We start from the raw sequence: 21,671 nt of genomic DNA, 5'->3' as shown, positions 1-21,671 counted from the left end.
AATCAGAAATCCGAACCTTTGACACTTTTCTATCTATTTAGTGCTACTGTCTGCTCTATTAATTTGTCTGAAATTTTTAGGCGCTAACTGTAGTTTGCATTTCTTTTTTTTCATTTCCTGTTATCTGCTCTGTTTAAAGATAATCTGTCTGACCGCAGGAAAGTGTGAAAGTAGGAGATTATGCTCGTCTATCTAGACAATCAGAAATCCGGACCTTTGACATTTTTTTATTCTATTAAATTTAGGGTTTCTGCTCTATTAAATCTAGGGTCTGCTCTATTAAATCTATTTTTTCGTCATATCTTCTTTATCTCGACTCCATTTTCCTCCAAACTTCACCAGATTCTCCACATTGCCATTTTCCACATTTCTTTCCTTGGAGGCCTTATCCCAAAAATCCACTTTTTGAAGCCCAAAATCCCATATTTCTCTATTTAGTGGGTTTGTCATAACTCCTTCCCCTTTTATCCAATCACCTCCAAATTTTTCTCATATTATCCATCTCCAACTTTTGCTTCTTTGTTCCTCTTGGACAAATTTTCCCATTCCTTCATCTCTCCTCCAAAATCCCCATTTTTCACTTGCCTATCTCTTGGAAAGTGGCAAAAACCTAGTCAAACCCCATTTACCCATCAAAGCTTTCTTCAAATCCACATTTGTCATTAGTAAAAAAGTTTTTATTCATGTTTTTCTATTCATTCCCAAAAAATCAAAAAATTTTTTTTTGTCATTTTGTTGTTTTTTGAAGGACGCTTGTTGAAGACTCTATTTTTCCAAACTACTAATCAAGTTGTTTTGCAGGATGCTTGTTGAAGACTCTATTTTTCCAAACTACTAATCAAGTTGTTTTGCAGGACGCTTTTTGAAGACTCCATTTTTCAAACTACTAATCAAGTGGTTTTGCAGGTTGCCTAGCTAATTCAACCAAATATTGTGCATTTATTTAAATTAGGCACCTAGATATTAATTAAAATGGAATGAACCATTGTCTTATGTGTCTTTAAGAAAAGCGTAAAGGTAGGAAAGTATGCTCTTGTCTTACTAGACGATCAGAAATCCAAACCCTCCAACCTTTTCTTGTTTGATTGTGTGTTTACCTCTAGCGGGCCTGCCCTCCCAACTTGCTCTTTAAGAAGGTAAGAGGGAAATGACCCAAGTGAGTACACCCAAACCTGGGGTTCCCAACTCACTATAATAAATAGGCCATTGACTATGAAAGGGTTAATGGTTGGGGCTATATGAGAGTTCACTCTCACATTGGGTGCTTAGTAGGATCCTAGAGATCTCAATCACACTTGTGTGACTACTAAGTTCTTGGTGCTTCGTTGGGCTATAGGCCTCAATTGCGCTTGCACAACTTCGAAGGGTAGCTCCTAACGAGAAGACTTACTAAACACCTTGTTCATAGTGGCCAAAAACCTTCTAGTCATTGGTGTAGGAGGTCGAACCTCTGAAGCGACCCATATTCTTACAGCCCTTAGTAGAGACACAAAGTTCGCCATGAGGAGTTTTCATGGGAATTGATGTTTCGCTGCCCCAAGAAGTGAGTGTCGTGGAGGGGAGCCAGTGGGGTCAAGCATCTAAGTGTCCGCTCTGGGTAAGTGTAGATGGGAAACCAATTGGGATTCAATGACTATTGTCCTTGCCAGCCTTAAGAATGTTGTATATGAGCATGAGTGTCTTTGATATAATATGCATTTGATCACTGTGTTTGCTTTGTTTGATACATACTTGCCAAGAGTAGACTAAAAACACATCACTATCCCCAAACACTTTGCAAAAACATTTGTCAAGACACAAACAATTGTCCAAGTCATTACCCACACAAAGTCCAAAATTGCGTCAAAACTCTGTCCGTCCCATTTTTCATAAGCCTAAGAGAGAAGCTAAGAGTCCATCATCTCCATCAACATTCAAGTTTGTCCTTTGAAATACCAACTATCGTCCAAATCAAGGTGGTCGTATCCCTTCATACAACTTGCCATTCGAATCGATCCTTCATGTTCATACCAAAGACAACCTAGTCATCAAATTTCTTCTAAACCATCACTACTATACCTCCTCCATCAATCATCCTCAAATTTCCTAAGTCCTTTCATCACAAATATCATGTATGGTCGCAACTTGATCCCAAAAGAAAAAGATGGCTGAACAACAATATGGCATGTCAGACATTGATGTCCTATATGAAGATCCCACGCAAGATCATACACAAAGTGGACAACCTAGCGATCAAGATCAAAGTCAAAATCTTGACATGGTTAACCAAGATGAACTTTGTCCGGAACTGCAAACTTTCCTAGCGGATTCTTATAACCATGAGATGATGGAAAAGTTTATTAAACACAATCCTACTGCACTTCTGAAAACTCTCTTTGAACATGGAGCTCAACTTCTGCCTGAATTTAATAGATCCGCTCTCACCCAACAACCACAAGGAGACCTCTCTCCCACACAAAGTGTTGCACCTACTATTCAAACTCAATCAATTGCAACCCCATCAATCATCTAGGCTCAATCAATGCCACCCGCAGTACCTCCCACCGTGGTCTCCATCCCACATTCTTCCTCCTTACCATCCATACCACTATCAAATCTGATCTCATCCATTCTCCAACAAATTTCTATACCACCTCCTTCTATTCAACCACAAATTTTTATTCCACAAACTTCCCTTCCTCCCAACAATGTCACAAATTTTATCTGGGCCGTATTTAATCTCGTCACAACAGTTGGCGGACCGCAACCAACTGTCCCTCAAACCCCAGTGACATTGGTCATCACATCCCACGTTCCCACCTCCTCATCATATCAATATATTGGTGGTGGTGCACCTTCTTTGGTTCATCCAATTCTTGGGGCAAATACAATTCATCAATATCAAAGTCCACAACAAGACCTCATCAAGGAAATTCAAGACATGAAGAATATCATCAAGGACATGAAACAAAGGACTAATAAAGGAAAACTTACTTGTTCGAAGAGTTTTGCCCTTGTCCTTACGACCCATCTATATCAGTTGCACCATATCCCCTGGGATTTGAGATCCCTAAATTCACCAAGTATGAAGGCAAAGGAGATCCCCGCGACCATGTCCGAGAATTCCACATCTTATGCCAAGAAGTCTCCTATAGTGACCTTTATCTTCGCAGACTCTTTCCCAAAAGTCTCATGGGAGACGCCTTGGCATGGTTCTCATCTTTACCATGAGGTTCCATTGTCTCTTTTCCAGACTTGGCAGAAAAATTTGTGGCCCACTATGCATACAACATGGGTAATGATGTATCTATGATGGACTTATGTAATACAAAACAAAGGCCCAGAGAAACCTTCACCAATTTCCTACAAAGATGGAAACATCTTATCAAGAAATTCTAGTGGGACATGTCAGAACAACATAAAATTGAGCTATTCCAAAAGAACTTGGTGCCTGAACTTTCAAGACCTTTAATATCTCAATGTATCAAATCCTTCCAAAAATTGACAGATAAGGGCTTCGCCCTCGAACGTGTCTTGTTGGAAGAAGGAACCTTGAAACATTACCAGAAATCAATACAAAGTTCTTCCTCTTATTATAACGACAAGCCAAAATTGTGGTCCAAAAACAAAAACGTGGTCAATGATGGTATAACTAATGCAAAGTGGGTCCAAACCGTGGCTGCTCCCCCAAAATCCACCACCAACAATCATCAATTCAACAACCAAAATCAATCCCAAAAACCTCACAACAATGTCTCAATCCAGGGACGACCACCCCGATCGAATAACAGGACTCCAAGAGATTTCACTCCTCTGGCTGAGCCTATTGAAGTGGTGTTTCAAAAACTTGTCCAAGCAGGTATAGTGGTTTTTCCAATCACTCACCCATTTGACCCCAATCAACCTAAACCAAGATGGTATAATGAAAATGAGTATTGTGAATACCATCGTATCAAAGGACATGATACATGAAAGTGTATGAAACTGAAGATCTACATACAAGATCTATTTGATAGAGGTGAGATTGAGATAGCAAATACAAAACCTAGTAATAACAATGACAAACTCAAAATGTACCAGGAACCCTTCCCAAAGCATGATAAAGGAAAAGGCTCATCATCTAACGCAATGGGTTATGACTACGCTAATCACATAACCGGTTTTGATTTTTTAGTAGGTCACATTGAACCTGCAAACAATCATGTCAATGTCATAACCATCCAAGGAGTCAATTCTCCTTCTTCCCAAAGTAGACCAAATCCTGCTAGGATAGTCATTCAAGGCACCACGCCTTCCACCTCCCATTTCCAGAATGACTACAATACAACTGCATGTCGAGGAAGAGTCACCATCCAAGGAGTTCCTCCCCTACCAAACCCCCCACCCATGTATTCCACCCACCGATATGACCTCCTTGATCGACTTGGGAAGACACTCACGCAGATCTCCATTTTGGAACTTCTCAAGACCTCCCCGGTCCATAAAGAAATTTTGGAACAAGCCCTTCTCCAATCACGTGTTCCAGATAACATCAATGCCACCCAATTCCAAGCCCTCATTGGAAACCTTGCTGCCCAGCAGCACATTGTATTTAACTCCAAAGATGCTCCCACAGATGAAGACCATAACAAACCTTTGTACATCGAAGCTCTTATCCACAAGCACAAGGTCAAACGTACCCTAATAGATGGTGGATCTGGGCTTAATCTGTGTACATACAAATTAATAAAACAATTGGGACTTTCTAAGGATCTGATAGACACATCAGGAAGGATCACAATAAAGGCATATGATGATGCAAAAAGAATTTCAAAGGGTGTGGTCACCTTACCTCTTCAAGTCGGCCCCATTACAATTGAAACCCCTTGCCAAATACTAGATCTTGACCTCCCCTACAACATTCTCCTCAGGAGGCCATGGATTCATTCCTTGCAGGCCGTACCCTCCACCTATCACCAATGCATCAAATTCCCCTATAATGGAAGAGAGATCACTATCAAAGGTGATCCCTAACCTTTTCAATATTGCAAACTATTAGAGGGGAAGCATCTATATCATTGCCCACTAAATAGACCCTCGCCAACGCCTCCATCTGACACATCAAATGTTGCCTCCACATCATCCCAACCAGATAATCAAATCAAGATCTTGGACAATGGTTGTGGAGAATACAAATTGGAGGACGTCCTATTAATAGGCAACCTCCCTCTCTCTCCTAAGTCATTTGGCAAACCAAAAGAGATAAAAAAGGACCCAAAACTAGTCATGCAATGCCAAAACACCACCTTCCAGCAATGGGGCCCACTTGATAACGAGAGCCTTGAAGCAGATATCTCTTCATGGCTATCCCAGAAAGAAGATGAAGATCCAACAAGAATATCCAAAGAAATGTACCCAAAAGCATTTGCCATAGTTGAAAAAATGGGTTGCAAAGGACACGGCCTGGGATCAGAGGAGAAAGGAAGAAAAACACCCATAAATCCTATCTCCTACAAATACAACAGAGGCTTGGGGTACACCCCGGTGCCTAAGATTACTATCGCTGGTGCCCCTTCTAGTCCTTCTTTGGATATCGAAAGTGCTAACGAAGAGGAATTCCACGAAATGCCTTATGAATATGAGAAAGATATCTTCTTGGATGCTTACATTAATACCATCACCCCCGTAACCCCTCCCACTTCACATGAGCTACATCTTGTCCATCCTGAACTCATTGACTGGGGTCAATGAGACAAACCCACTTTAGATATTTGCACCGATGATAATGCTCTCATTGCTCTCCTAACAGCGCAAAATATGGAAGATTGTAGCAGAATCGAGGGTATTCAACTACACGAAAAGGGATACTTTGGTAGTCAAGTCAATGCCCTTAGCCACAAAAAAGATAATAAAAGAAAAAGATATGATTCCCTAGGTGAAAACCTCCTTGAGGTGCCTTTGGATGAACAAGAAATAAAAACAAAGGGTGTATCTGAAAGTGAAAACCTGGAAAAGGCACTTGAAGATGAGGGATTTGACCTCCCTACCATTGGTTACCTTCCACAGGGCAAATCAAATTTGTTGATAGAAGAAATAGACAGCATCAACATGGGCACCGAGGTCATTCTGAAAAATGTGCTCATTGTCAAATCCCTCACAGAAATCGAGAAACAAGACTTCATCAACTTCCTTACAGAGGTAAAAATCAATTTTGCGTGGTCCTATTCCGATATGCTAGGGTTGGACCTTGCCTTGGTGGTTCACAATCTCGCCGTCCGCCCAGATGCAAAACCTATAAAACAAAAATTGTACAAAATGCACCCACATATTGCACTCCTGGTCAAGGCGGAACTCCAAAAGTTGTTAGACGCGGAATATATCAAACCAATAGATTATGCTGAATGGGTCTCCAACATTGTATCTATCGGCAAACCTGCTGGGGGCATCCGCATCTGCATAGATTTTCGAGATCTAAATATAGCTTGTCCTAAAGATGATTTCCTGCTCCCCAATATAGACATGATTTTGGATCTTACAGTAGGACATGAAATGTTATCGCTAATGGATGGGTTTTCTGGATACAACCAAATCAGGATAACAGATGAGGATCAGCATAAAACTGCATTCACAACACCATGGGGTACCTTCTATTACCGGGTCATGCCTTTTGGCCTTAAAAATGTTGGAGCTACGTATCAATGGGCAATGACAACAATTTTTCATGACCTCTTGCACAAAATTATGGAGGACTACGTGGATGATCTGCTAGGAAAATCCAAGACAAGACAAGACAACATCCCCATTCTAAAATAGATCTTCGAAAGATTGGAAAAATACAAGCTGCACCTAAATCCCAAAAAGTGTGTGTTTGGCGTCACATCGAGAAAACTACTGGGATTCATTGTCTCCTGCAGAGGCATCAAGGTTGATCCCACAAAGGTAAAAGCTATTATGGAAATGCCTCCGCCAAAAACTCTCAGACAACTGTGTAGTCTCCAGGGAAAACTCCAGTCTGTCAGGCATTTCATTTCATAGCTAGCAGACAAGTGCCATCCATTTACACACCTGTTGCGTAAAGACACAAAATTTAAATGGGATTGCCTATGTCAAAAGGCCTTTGAGAAATTAAAAGAATATCTAGCATCACCTCCCGTATTGATGCCTCCTTCTCCTGGAAAACCCCTTATTTTGTATATATGTGCTACTATAGTGGCATTGGGGGCATTATTGACGCAAACAGATGATCAAGGGAAGGAACACGCCATTTACTACATTAGTCAGACGTTGGTAGGATATGAACTCAATTACACCCTCATTGAAAGAGCATGTTTGGCATTAGTGTTCAGCACACAGAAACTACAACACTATATGCTAAATAATAAGACAAAATTAATTGCTAAAATTGATCCACTTAAATATCTCTTGTCCAAAGCTGCTCTCACTGGCAGAATCGTCAAATGGGTCATGCTCTTAAGTAGTTTGACATTGAATATGTGGACAGAAAGGCAATCAAGGGACAAGTCATTGCAGATCATTTGGTTGAAGCTCCACTTCCATGCGACCATCCTTTTCTCATAGAATTACTAGATGAGTTCATTATGACTGTTACCACATCCTCCACATGGAAATTGTATTTTGATGGCTCCTACACTCAAAATGGATCGGGGGAAGGAATATTATTGGTCACACCTCAAGGAGATGGCATCCCCAAATCATACAAGATAGCCTTTGCATGTACCAATAACATAGCAGAATACGAGGCCCTCATCATAGGTTTACGCTTGGCTATCCACTAGAAAATAAAGGAATTACAAGTCTATGGCGATTCCCAACTCATCATAAAACAAGTCAATGATGAATACTAGACAAAAGATGATAAACTCCTTCCCTACCGTACCATGGTTGAAGATCTTAAGCAACATTTCATGGCAATCAAGTTTGACCAAATCCCATGAACAAACAATAGGGTTGCAGATGCAATGGCCACCATTGGCTCCCTCCTTCAAATGCCAGCACACAATCAGAAGTGCGAGTTCTTGGTCAAGCAATTGTTTATACTGGCATACGACCTATCAGAGTTTGAAATGGTGTGTGTTCTCATTGGTCCCGAGTCCCCTTGGTACCAAGAAACCTTCACTTTCCTCAAAGACAACACCATTCCCCCACACCTCACCGAAACCCAACAGCAAACCTTCATTCGCCGATGTGCCCGTTACACCATCCTTGCAGACACCTTGTTCAGAAGGCATTTTGATGGTTCCCTCCTAAGGTGTTTAGATAAACAAGAAGCAGAATGGGCATTATGCGAAGTACACGAGGGTATCTGTGGGGCACACTCAAGTGGACTCACATTGGCTAAAAAACTTTTGAGAATAGGATACTATTGGCCTAAAATGGAAGAAGATGCATACAATTATGTGAAGAAATGCATCCCTTGCCAGCAGCATGGTGATAAGATTCATGCACCATCACAAGAATTGCAGCCATTCATTACACCATGGCCCTTCTCACAGTGGGGGCTTGATCTCATTGGGAAAATCCACCCTTCATATTCCAATGGACATAAATTCATTATCACCGCCACCGAATACTTCACCAAGTGGGTAGAGGCTATCCCTCTTACTTTCACCACTGGCAAGCAAATATCCAAATTCATCCTAAACTACCTAATCTGCCGATATGGCATCCCAAAAGTTATCATCACAGATAATGGTAAACAATTTAAGAACCAGGATGTCAAAGAACTCTGCCAAAAATTCAACATCCAACACCGCTTCTCCACTCCATATTACCCCTAAGGCAATGGCCAAGCTGAGGCTTCTAATAAAACCCTAATAAAAATCCTCAAAAAGACAGTCAATGAAGTAGGTCGTGATTGGCACCTCCAAATCCATCCTGCATTGTGGGCCTACCACACCTCCATCTGCACCCCCATAGGTGCCACTCCTTATTCCCTAGTATTTGGTTCTGAAGCCATCCTTCCCCTTGAGATCAAGATCCCCTCTCTAAGGTTATCGCTGCAAAACATCCTACTAGAGGAAGAATACAGAATTGCCCACTTACAAGAGCTAGAATTGTTAGACGAAAGGCTCCTCAAGGCCTTGAATCATCTCCAAGTATATCAAAACCATCTGCGCATGAGTTATCATAAAAAAGTCAGAACCCGAGAATTCCAAGTTGGTGATCTTGTCCTCATGGAAAATCAGAAAAATCTACAAGAAAGAGAAAAGAAAGGCAAGTTTGAGCCTAATTGGTTTGGACCATATGTAATCACAGCGAAATATGGATCAAGATCTTATCAGTTTGCTACTCTTGAAGGCAATCCTTTGGATGATCCAATGAATATCATGCACCCTAAAAGATTTTATGCTTAGTCCTCAGAAAGTCTTAAATTGTCAAAAAAAAAAAAAAAAAAATCAAGAAATTTTTTTTTTTAAAAATGAGAAAAAGATCTTAAAAAAATCGTCACTTTGGTGAAAACCTGGCAAACAAGCACCTTATGACACAAAAAAATTAAAAAATCAGAAAAAGAGAAAAAAAAACAATTCGTCCATTAGTGAAAACCACTTGGTGGCGCTATGGACAAGTACCTTGGTGAAAACCTCTGTGCAGACGCCAAGGTAAATAACCGGATCCACTGTCTATCATGTCGATACTACAAATCATCTACCATCCAGCCCACCCATGCCCAACATTCCTTCTTTTCCACCTCCCAATAAAACATGCGTATGATGATGAAGTCTTCGCTTGAGTCATGAACAAGGAATGTCCCATTGAAACTGAGATTTTATGCCTCTGTGTGTAAGCTTCAAGAAGTCTTGAGAAACAATCCCAAGTCCATCCTAGTTCTACTCTTGGCAAGAGGTATCATGTGGTCGCAAGGAAGAGACTTGTTAGATTTTGTTAGATCTTTTCATATAGGCTTGCATCTTTTACCCTACGACTGCCACTATTTATGACTGCTTGGGTTCTTCCATATCCAGGTACGTTATGATAGGTGCATACTGGGGCATATTTCATAGTATGGCATGTTTTGGATCCTTCTTGTATAAATCGGCGACCTGGTACTAGTGTTTATCAACACTTACCTTCTCATGTACAAGAGGTATCGGTGTGTTTGAGGGTTTCCTTGCACGAACCCACGACTCTGTATTAGTGTTTCTTAATACTTGCATTGTTGTGTGCAAGAAATTCCCATTTCTCTACAGAGTCAGTCCACGCCCTGGGTTTCTCATGGCATCATGATTTCTATAATCAATGGTGCAAATCACTCAAGGCAACATCAAACTAGGTTGGCTCTCCACATTTGTTGTGCACAAAATCTCACCATCATTCCATCAAATCCTAAACTTAATAATCCCATGGAGTTCTCAATTGCCCCCATTTTCCTCCGTGGTCTCGTATCTCGTATTCTTCTTTCCAAATACCTCATGACTGCTTCATATTTGTTCCTCATCTATCCCTTCCACCTTAATTTTTTTTCCTCTATTTTTTTTTTCCTCACATAATCAATTTTGATTCTAATTCATGTCTTATACAGGATGTATCCTTCCTGAAACCAGACACTCTGATCATGTCTTATACAGGATGAATCCTTCCTGAAATCAGACGTTGTGATCTAATCATGTCTTATACGGGATGAATCCTTCCTGAAACTAGACGTTGTGATCAGTTATGTCTTATACAGGATGTATCCTTCCTGAAACCAGACACTCCGATCATGTCTTATTCAGGATGAATCCTTCCTGAAACCAGACGTTGTGACCAATCATGTCTTATATAGGATGAATCCTTCCTAAAACCAGACATTGTGACTGATCATGTCTTATACAAGATGAATCCTTCCTGAAACCAGACGTTGTGATCTGATCATGTCTTATATAGGATGAATCCTTCCTGAAACCAGATGTTGTGATCAGTCATGTCTTATATAGGATGTATCCTTCCTAAAACCATACACTCTGATCATGTATTATACAGGATGAATCCTTCCTGAAACCAGACGTTGTGATCTGATCATGTCTTATATAGGATGAATCCTTCCTGAAACTAGACATTGTGATCAGACATGTCTTATACAGGATGAATCCTTCCTGAAACCAGACACTTTGATCATGTCTTATACATGATGAATCCTTCCTAAAACCAGACGTTGTGATCAGTCATGTCTTATACATGATGTATCCTTCTTGAAACCAGACACTCTGATCATGTCTTATATAGGATGAATCCTTCCTGAAACCAGATATTGTGATCAATCATGTCTTATACAGGATGAATCCTTCCTGAAACCAGACACTTTGATCATCTTTGTCTTATACAGGATGAATTCTTCTTTAAACCAGACTGAATCTAGATCTTATCAATCGAATCAAATCAAATCTATCGGGATATCAATTTCGCAAAACTCCAGAGATCAAATACCTCAATTGATCTCCTGAGGGGGCATCAACATACCATAATATATCAATCAAGAGTCGGGGCATCCTATCAAACCAATATCAGCATCAAAACACGATTATTCTTTGAATCAATGTGTCATCACACCTCGCTTCAAAGAGGGGCAAAATGTAGACACTTAAAAATAATTATTTTAATTATTTTTAATTCCTCACATAATTAATTAATTAATTATGTTAATTCAAATTCCTCTCAATATTAATTAAATAAAATTAATATTGTCACTATATCATATGATTGATTTATTTAATAAATCAATCCCTTTCTTTATTCTTCTAAAAAAATCAAATCCTCATAAATCTTCCTCTTAGCTAATTAATTTCAATTAATTAGTTAACCTACATGATTCCTACAAATCATCTTCTTAATTCATTCTTCTAGAAACTCCCTAAACTCACTTAACATTATTCTTCTAATTTTTAATTCCCTCCACTCATTCTCTCTCCTAGTCAAATTCTCCTACAAATATTAATCCCACCTAACATTTCCTCTAATCCCCCTCCTAATGAGTCATTAATGGTTAATCATCATGATTAGTCACAAAGTCAACTCTTTGTCCTTTTCATCCAGCCACTAGCTTTAAATGCTCTTTTCCTAGGTCAATGTAAGATTTTCGAAATCACACATTCCTCTAGGCATCCCCTCTCCCAAGGAATTTTTAATTCCTTTTAATTCCTCCAATCCCCATGATATCCTTTTTTGGAGAATTTTTAATTCCTCCAATGCATCTTGTGGAGTGTGGAGATACGAAATGCCTTTAAGGCATAATTCTTGGTCTCCACACCCTCTCTTGGACCTTGTGTGAGCTCACAAGTAAATCTGAGCCCTTCATCTCAAATTCATCCTAGCCATCCATTTTTCTCTCCTCTTCCTATAAAATAGGGTCCATCCCTTCATTCAAAACATCTTGAAATCCAGTAAGTTTATGCTGCCCTTTTGAGCCCAGGAAATCATCTTGGCAACTTGATCATCTCATCCTTATCATTTTTCAAATCCATTCCATTTGTGCACAACATTGGAGAGCCATCCACATCCAGCAATCAAAGGAGCACATCAAGTGGAGCATTATCAAGGGGCGCCTTCACTTCATCAAGCTCAATCTGAAGGAGAAGGTAAAATAGCAAGGTAAAATGGTCTTTTAATGATATTTTAGCATTCTGCATGTTTATTTCGTTATGTTTTGAGCATTTGACCTTCAAATCTATTTTCCCCTCTTCAACTTAACTGTAGGTGTATTGCCAAACCATAATTCATAAGGTGTCTTATCGGTTTCTCTTTTGATATGTACTTTGTTCAATGTATGGACTATTGTTCTCACTACTTCTCTCCAGTAGATATGAGGTAGATTATCTTCCATCATCATTGTTCTAGAAACATCCAAGATAGTTTTGGTCTTCCTTTCCACAACTCCATTTTGCTGAGGTGTCCAGGGAGTAGAAAATTGTCTCCTTATGCCATGCTTCTCACAAAATTTGTTAAATTCATCGTATGTGAAATCTCCACCATGATCTAACCTGAAATATTTAATCTTCAATCTTGTCTCAATCTCAACTTTATCTTTAAAGATTTTAAACTTTTCAAAAGCCTCAGATTTCTCCCTTATAAAAATAACCCACATCATTATAGAATAATCATCAATGATTAGCATAAAATATTTATCACCTTGAAAACTTTTAACTGTAGCAGGGCCACACAAATCAATATGAATAAGATCAAGAACATCATTAGATTTGTCTTGTATACTCTTAAAAGAGGTTCTAACCTATTTTCCCATTTGACATTCCTTACATACCAGATTATAGGGCTTCACAATCTTCGGTATATCTCTAACTACCTTAGTTGAACTGATCTTTACAATGTAATCAAAATTCACATGACATAGCCTTTTATGCCATAGCCAACTCTCATCAATTTGTGCAATCAAAAATGTCTTCTCACTAGAATTCAAATGAAATATATTACCTTTTGTATGAGTACCGATTGCAATCTCCAATCTAGATCTATTAATGATTTTGCATTTTCTATCTTTGAACTATAATTGAAATCTCTTATCCACCAATTGTCCTACACTCAAAAGATTATGCCTTAAACCTTCAACATAATAAACATTATCAGTATTGTGCTTACCATCCAATGATATAGTTCCTTTTCCTTTAATCATACATGCTTTGTCATCTCCAAATCTAGTCAGACTGCCATCAAATTCTTGCAAAGATAGAAACTTCCTTTTATCTCTAGTCATATGATGTGAACATCCACTGTAAATTACCCATTCATCCTTATCTTCAATTTCAGCAGAAAGAGCCTTATCTTCAGGTACATTCTCTTCCAGTACTAGAACATCTTCCTTGATAGCCAAGAACACCTATTCCTTTCCATTGTTGGAACCACTAGCAAAGTCTTGTGCCAGTTCATCATCAGAATCAGTCACACCTTCCTCATCCTCTATGTAGCATGATTTATCTTTGTTTTTCCTGTACTTATACTTGTTCTGATATCCAGGGTTAGTCTTAAAAGATCTTCTAGCTCTCTCTTCAAATCTTGAATTCTTTTCAAGACATCTAGATGCAAAATGACCTATCTTATTACATGCAAAACATTTAGAAGGTTCTTTTCCTTCATACTTACATCCTATCGGTCCTTTAGGTACTCTTCTAGCAAATAGGGCTTCAAGTTTCTCAAATTCTTCATTTTCTCTCTTCATATCATCCAATTCCTTTGCATACAAATATTTCCAATCTTGCTTGTCGGTTGATGATGTAGATGCATAAAAAGCAGATTTAGACTTCATAGCACTAGAGGGTCCAAATTCTTCAAGCTCAAAAGAAGATAATTTCCCAACCAAGGTATCTCTACTAACAGAAGTATTAGCCATTGTTCTCAATTCATTTAATTCCAGTAGCCTTCATCTTATAAACCAGTGGTAAAGCTCTCAAAACTTTAGAAACTATTTCATCTTCACTCAGAGTTCCACCACAATATTGAATTTCCATAACAATCTCATTTACCCTTTCCATGAATGCAGTAATCCTTTCATCTTCTTCCATCTTCAAGTTTTCATATCTCACCTGGTAACCATAAAGTTTACCAATCTTCACAGTAGGGTCACCTTCATTAAGAGTCTCCAAGTTGTCCCATATAGCCTTTGCAGATGATTTGTCAGTTAATCCCATTATTTGTTGATCAGAAAGTGCACACAAGAGGGCTTCTCTTACTCTACAATCATTCTCAAGCTCCTTATCCAAGTTTGCCAGAGGAGGATTTCTAGATGTTGGATTATAAGATGTTACACCATTCTCTATGATTTCCTAAATTTCCTTACCGAGACATCTCAAATGAGTCTCCATCTGAATCTTCCATACTTTGTAATTTGTTCCATCGAGCCTAGGAATATCTCTCCGAAAGATAACAACAAATGAACTAGATGAACTTGAATTGTTAGTCACCATAGGATATTCCTCAAGCGATTAAGCTTCTATAGAGAGGACCAAAGCTCTGATACCAAGTGTTAGATATTTCAAATAACTCGAAGACAACTGACAGGTGGGAAGCTGAATCAGTTATCACCAGATTATCGAAACCTTAAGCAATTAAAACTTTAATACCAGAACCCAAAAGATCAATACCGAAATGCATAAAGCAATCACTAAAATAGGAGATAAACCAATTAAGCATAAACAAAAATCAGAAAATAAATACCATCCACATGACACCAATATTGGTACATGGAAACCCGGTAAAGGGAAAAACCACAGTGGGAAGCCTACCCAAAGTCAGATAATACTTCTACAGTATGTGATTACAATTGAGGGGATTGCACTTGCAGGAAGACCAACAGCCTAGAGCACAATGCTCATCACAAAAGGAATCTCACTAACTACATAGAAATCTAGACTACAATCCGGAGGAAAGAATGAACTGCAAAGATAGCATCTCCTATGCCTGAGTACAGTTCTGGTTAAGCTCAATACCGGAGGACTAAATCCTCTTACATAAACCCAACTCAATCACCAATGATCGACTGGATTCTCAACCTGAATGATTATTGCATTATTTTCTCATTACATCCTCACATATGATCTACAATGATATCTTACATCATATATATGCAAACCCTCGACCACAAAAAATAAGGTCGGCCACCAAACAATAAAACAATTACATAATTATAAAACATGTCGGCTTGAGAACAAACAAATAATATCCAACCCATAAGACATCCTGGAAACACATCGAGAAGCCCAATCCACATGTTACATTAAGTCGGTCCATAACCTAGATAAATTGGGACCCAATATAGGTCCACACACGCTAAAGCAATGATCCCAATCAACCAAGTATCAAACACGATCACCATTAGCATCCTAAATCTCCACTAGAAGCCACACCAACACCACTTATGCATAACATCAAAGATCTTCAACAAAGCTCTATCGGTGAAACCCTTGCCTGAACAACAAACCAAGCTTACTAGCATACAGGGTAGCATCTAATCACCAGATCAAAACCAATTGACTGAACATGAGCATGAATAAGCCAATTCCATAACCCAAATATACCGGAGCATACCGGATCATCATGATCTAAACCAACCAGAAACCAAACATCTTACTGAGACCAAAAGGATACCGGTAGAGCAACCAAAATAACTAGTGTTGACATCAATGACAAAACATCAATGCAACACATAATCAATTCCTCCAAATGGCCAACAATACAAACATACATACATACATACATACATATACATATACACATATATACATATACATATATATACATACATATATATAGATACACACACACACACACATAAACAATGATATACAAAATTATTTAAATAATATAATTAGAACAGTGTATGGTAACGAGAACATTATCGATCAGAAAGAGGATTATAAAGTGACATGTATTAAGTCACATTTGAATGGAAACATTTTAAATGGATGCAAACAATAAATAGAAGATGAATTTATAATATAAGTGTATACACATAAAATTGACTATGAGCAATTAAATAAATACTTTATATTTATTTAATAATTATTCTTTTATTAAATAGTTTATTTGAAAAGATAAATTATTTAATTTATTTCATGTCCTTCTATTAATTAATTTAATTGAAACATTTTATTAATTAATTCGTTATATTCTTTTCTTCTAATCAATTAATTAAATATATAATATTTATTTATTCCTCTATCTACTATCCTATAGTCTCATTAATTAAATAATTTCTTAATTATTTAATCCCTTTGCCAACTCATCCATCATGTGGCTAAATTAATTCAATAAAATTAAAATAAATAAAACATTTATTAGCCACTTATCTCCAACTTCCAAAATAAATGAAATATTGTGTACGTACACATATTTCTTAACCTTCTTCTATATTCTCTCCAACATCCCTATATCTTACGAAGGACTTGAGTCCACTTGTCCTCTCATGCCTAAATATTCTAAAACCATCCCTAGATTCCCTCAGTTAACAACCCAATCAAGGTGAGATGAGTGACACGTGTCTTCTCCTTCCCTCTTTCTCTCAACCTTCAACTTTTCTCACAGCCATCCAAATTTGTAGATCTGATCATGACCGTTGATCTAGGACACATCATCTTATCCTCTCAAAGTCTATAAATGTGGGAGTTTGAGTTGAGAAAGAGTTAGTCTTCAAGTGAGTCTTCAAGCTAACATTTTGATTAAAACTTACGCATCCGTGAGTTTTTATCTTGAAGCAATTAGCAATTTATCAATTTATCATTTCTCATTTAGCATAATCATTTAGCTTTAAAATATTTACATTGCATATCATAGTATCGATTAACTATCAATTATCAATCCATTCTTCATATGTCATCTTGGAAGATATCAGTGCTTGTCTGAGATCAAATCATCTACAACCAAGAACAATGGAGTTAGGACACAATGAGACTTAAATCGTGAAGGTAATAATATGGTTTTTATTTTAATATCAATTTCATGTAGTTTCATTGGTTGAGTTTGGATTTCCAGTAGCATTTCTTTTTGTATTTTGTGAAACTAATAAGTTGCAAGTAGTATTTTGATGATGAAATTCAAGTCGACACATATGCCAAGAAATGCAAACAATGCCAAATCCATGGGAATCTCATCCACACACCAACACAAGAATTACATCCTATAGCAGGCTCATGGTCATTTTCTCAATTGGGCCTTGATTTGGTAGGTAAGATAAATCCTTCATCCTCTAATGGACATAAGTTCATTATGACTGCTACTAAATATTTCACTAAATGGATTGAAGCGGTACCTTTGACAAAAGTGATAGGAAAACAAATATCCCATTCATCTTGAATTATATAATTTGTCGCTATGGAGTTCCTATGACCATTATCACTGATAATGGATGACCATTTAAGAATCAAGATGTGAAGGAACTATGTGAGCAATTCCATATCCAACATAAGTTTTCTACTCCATATTATCCACAAGGAAATGGTCAAGCTGAGGCATCAAACAAGACTATCTTGAAAATATTGAAGAAAACAGTCAATAAAGCTAGAAAAGACTGGCACATTCAGCTAAATCCTACTCTTTGGGCATACCAAACCAACATCCACACACCAATGGGGGCAATGTCATATTTCTTAGTCTATGGATCAAAAGCCATATTACCAATAGAAGTAGAGATACCTTCTCTATGAGTTTCCTTGAAAGGTCTTATACCAGAAGAAGAAGAACGAGTCTTTAGACTTCAAGAACTTGAGATGACTTGGGAACGTCGCCAAAATGCAACAGATCATTTGAAGGTATATCAAAAGAGAATGGCAAGAAGTTATAATCACAGAGTCAAGCCACACATTTTTCAGATTGGAGATATAGTTCTAAGGGAGAATCCAAGAAATCAGCAAGACCGAGAAAAGAAGGGTAAATTTGAACCAAATTGGTTAGGTCCTTTTGTCATAGTAGCAGCATATGGCTCAAGAGCTTACAATTTATCTACTCTTGAAAGTGATTGGTTTGATGAACCTATCAATTCTATCCATCTCAAGAAATTCTATGCTTGAGATGTAAAGTCCTGAAAAAAATCAATAAAAAGCATATGAAGTCCTGAAGAAATCAGTAAAAATCAAAAGAGAAGAAAATCCCTAAAAAGAATAAAACATCAAAATCAGAAAAGAAGAAAAAAATAAAAAATGAATCAAAAAGTGCAATAAAAATAAATGGTAAAAACCTGGTAAACAAGCGCTATCTAAAAAGTGAGTTCTTCCATCTATGAGATCGCTTTGTGCACCTATCCACTCCATCTTAATCACATATATCACTTCTATCTATCCTATCTCATCCATTTCATCTTTCACATTCATTACTCTGAACCATTAGCAAAAAATATGCAGCTTACCAATAGTTATCAATCTTTGACATACTTGTTGTAGTCACTATCTTATATTTTATCAGAATCAATCAATCTGCATTTGTATCCTGCCATGGTTTGGATCTTGATCAATTCATACATCCATAATAAAGTTTTGTTTCCGTTGGGTAAAAAATCCTAATTCCTTTTGCTAAGGCGATCTTTTGAATCTTTGAAATCCAAAACATTCAGAAAACTTAGAAAAACCAAAAACACCTAGGGTTTTGAAACAGATAATGAGCAACAAAGTAACGAAGATCAAGGCATTTTTATAACAACTGAATCATGAAACTCGAGAAACAAAGAATCAACCAGCAATTAATAAAGGATTATCAGTGATCATTCATCAAGATGACTATAACAGTTAATGACCATGAGAACATGTGAATGAGATACAAGATTTAGTGTTTATATCTCGATTTTATTGCTAATCATGTACTCTATGCAACTCAAGGATGTCCATGACTAGAGAAGCTATGATGGGGCATGATCATTTTCATTGATTGTTGTATGTGGTTTATCTCTTATTAAGGTATGTAATTGTCTAAGGATATGATCGACAAAAGATCAAGGAGGACGTTCTCAGTCATGCATGAAAAGAGATAATCCTTGTTTGTTCTACAAGAAATACTCAGGTCAACTTGATTCATCATATCAAGTTGCTTGTATAAACTTGCTATATCAAAATCCATGTAAGAAATACTCAGGTCAGCTTGAATCATTATGTCAAGTTTCTCATATTTTCTTACAACATTTTAAAGCTCAATGATGAAATCAATCACTATTACAAGACAACATATGAAGAATGGAAGTATCATTTTAGTTAGATCATTTTTAGATTAGCTCATTATTCATCTTTCATTGTCGATTGCATTATAAGAATATCATTTCATTCATAGATCAACGGTCATAAATAAAGACTAAGTATACTTAGACAAACAAAAACAATTTGCATTTGATCATTGTAGGTGCATTCACCTTTAGAATCATTTCAACCATCTTTCATTTTTTTTAGTTGATTTCAATCATTGCATTAGTTTGCATTCCATTAAGTGCATTTCATTGATCATGTGTAGTATATCATTTTTATTTTCATTAGGTTCCTTATCACTTTAGTTCATTTTTATCCATTAAAGTCATTTAGTTGCATCTTTGCACTTAGATTCATTTTTCATATCATTATAAGCATTTCATTATAATCATAAGCATCATCATATAGGCATTCATCACATGAGTTTAATCAAGCACATCATTTAAGTAAAGAATATCATTTAAGTTAGTATCATTTTCATTTACATCCATAACCATTAAAGTGCATCCATGATCATTAAAATAAAAAATCATTTCATCATCATTGCATCATTTAGAGCATCATCATCATGAAAATGAAAGAAAGAGTAGATCATCATAACATCATCCATCACTATATATATATAATCAATCTATGTAATCAATGCATATATATCATCATCATCAAAGTAGCATGCATAATAAATCATGAATCATCAACATATAGGGTCCATGTCTGTGTATCATCATAAAACAATAAACAGTGTAAGTGTACAATGATATCAAAGAAATAATCAATAAAATACAATGACCCATGATACAAATCCATGTCTCATATCAATATGTCAACTAGGACTAAGAGCACCACTCTTTTCAAATGTTGTAGGCCTCGTTGATCCTCATGCTCCCCTCTGGATGAATGAATACATCTAGATCCTCTTGCAACGTGATATTTACAAAATGTCAATTCTTGATCCAATCAATTGCATTGATCGATCAATCAGCTATCCTATCCACTCACTTTAGATTTCTATCAATATCTTTGACCACATATTAGTGACACTCATTCATCATGAGGTTACACATCTAGTCTATCCAATCTTGAGTTTACATCATTGGTGTTCATCAATCTTGAAGCCAATCAAACTCTATCCTATCAGATCATCAAAGCTTCGAGTTTATATCATTGACCCTCATCGATTATGAGATCAATCAAACTCTATCAATCATCAAATCAAGCAAAATATCAAAGTAATCAAAGAGCGGACATTTTCATCAACCAAAGTTGTAGAAATTTAAATCAATTATCGTGAGATTAATCGCTTATCAAAAAATTTCAATAATTTCATGATCAATCTCTCGAGGGGGCACACAATTAGGATTTTTATCTCCATCGGGCATATTATCGAGACTTGATTTAATCTTTGAAACAATGTTGTCTCAACATCATTTCAAAGAGGGGCAAAATGTATACACATAAAATTGGCTATGAGCAATTAAATAAATATTTTATATTTATTTAATAATTATTCTTTTATTAAATAGTTAATTTGAAAAGATTAATTATTTAATTCATTTCATGTCCTTCTATTAATTAATTTAATTGAAACATTTTATTAATTAATTCATTATATCCTTTTCTTCTAATCAATTAATTAAATATCTAATATTTAATTATTCCTCTATCTACTATCCCATAGTCTCTTTAATTAAATAATTTCTTGATTATTTAATCCCTTTGCCAACTCATCCATCATATGGCTAAATTAATTCAACAAAATTAAAATAAATAAAACATTTATTAGCCACTTATCTCCAACTTCCAAATTAAATGAAATATTGTGTACGTACACATATTTCTTAACCTTCTTCCATATTCTCTCCAACATCCCTATATCTTAGGAAGGACTTGAGTCCACTTGTCCTCTTATGCCTAAATCTTCTCCAACCATCCCTAGATTCCCTTAGTTAGCAACCTAGTCAAGGTGAGATGAGTGAGACTTGTCTTCTCCTTCCCTCTTTCTCTCAACCTTCACCTTTGCTCACAGCCATCCAAATTTGCAGATCTGAT

This window comes from Cryptomeria japonica, chromosome 10, assembly GCF_030272615.1.
Source record: "Cryptomeria japonica chromosome 10, Sugi_1.0, whole genome shotgun sequence".
NCBI classification, from domain to species: Eukaryota; Viridiplantae; Streptophyta; class Pinopsida; order Cupressales; family Cupressaceae; genus Cryptomeria; species Cryptomeria japonica.
The sequence above is the reverse complement of the archived record's forward strand: the minus strand, read 5'-3'. Positions refer to the sequence as shown.